At 41.0% G+C, this 1,382-nt stretch overlaps 1 pseudogene; it reads right to left on the minus strand.

Moving 5' to 3' along the window:
* Positions 1-361: 361 nt before the first annotated feature.
* On the minus strand, positions 362-878 carry LOC100683322 (annotated as a pseudogene).
* Positions 879-1,382: the final 504 nt, after the last annotated feature.

Below are 1,382 nucleotides of genomic sequence, written 5' to 3' on the forward strand. Positions count from 1 at the left end.
ATAAGAAAGAAATACGATTTTTAATAAATACTAAAACCAAAATGATGTCATTGTCATACTTTTTTCTCTTTTCTTTCCTTTCCTCTTTCTCCTTCTCCTCCTCCTCCTTCTTTCCTCCTCCTCCTCCTTCTTCTTCTTCTTCTTCTTCTTCTTCTTCTTCTTCTTCTTCTTCTTTCTTCAGAAAGTATTTTATTGATCTAATGAATAGGAATACTCCTCTAGTAGTCCAAGTGCAGATACTCTGCTGACTCTCCCATGTCCTTTCACACAGGTGTGTGAAGGAGATCCTCTTATGGCAAAGACATTTTCAGTATCTCTCCAGGGATAGAATATGGGGCTTCCCTGGGTATGGCCATAGGCCTTAGTACTCAGTCCTGGCTTTTGGTGTTGCTTTGTACTTCGCTGTCATCTCCTTGGGTAATGCCACCAGCTCTGGCAGGGGACCTGCCCTTTCACCATACAGAGGAACTTCAGCAGGCAGTACTTTTGGGGGCCAAAGTGGGCTGGGTGAGAAAGCTGTTTTTTTCTCCTATTCCTCTTTTTGAGAGTTTCCTTCTTCTTCTCCAAGATTTGTAGGATGAGCTCCAAATCCGTTTATTACACATGGTCTCCACATCTATGAGGAGCTACTCTCTGGAATCCAGATAAAACCACAGAAATGGGGACAGCATCATGTTCTTAAACATCAGGATCTGTACCCAACATATTTGTACTGGATCTAAGGTATGTTGAAAATTACAAATTTTCTAGTGCTCTTGCTCAGCTACCCATGCATGTTGTAGTTCACAGTCATGACCTTCACTGATTTTGAACACAATCTCCCCCTGGCCCAGGTACTGGAAGATGTGGCAGATCAGGAAGAAACCTTTCATGGGCATGGGGGGGGATTAAGCCACAGGACTAGCAGAAAGGAAAGACTCAGAGCAGCAGACCAAGCAGAATTCACACTGCTTTACCTCATAGCTGTTTTCCCTTTCCTGTGCAGGCACAGAGGGGATACCCCCCTGAGATGGAGAACAGCTGCTTTTTTCCTTTGTTTCCCAGCTACTTTATTCCTTTTTGACTACAGAAATTACTAGTGAATTAAACACATGCTGAGAAGATGTTTCTGTACTTTGCTGAGCACTTGAGTGTGGCTTAGATACACTATAGCCATAGACAGGCTTATATAATTTACTTTCATAATTGTAGAACAGACATTTTTAAGGACCAGCACAATAAACTTCTAAATCAATGGCACACTTATGATATTTTCATGTATCTTCTAGAAATATGAAGAACACTTTTATTTCCAGTTATTCATAAAAAATGTGGTAATTTGACAGCCTAAGAAAATGGGATAGGGATCTCAGTAAGAAGTCAAAACTTGGTGTATTGCATAT

This window comes from Canis lupus, chromosome X (assembly GCF_011100685.1).
Source record: "Canis lupus familiaris isolate Mischka breed German Shepherd chromosome X, alternate assembly UU_Cfam_GSD_1.0, whole genome shotgun sequence".
NCBI classification, from domain to species: Eukaryota; Metazoa; Chordata; class Mammalia; order Carnivora; family Canidae; genus Canis; species Canis lupus.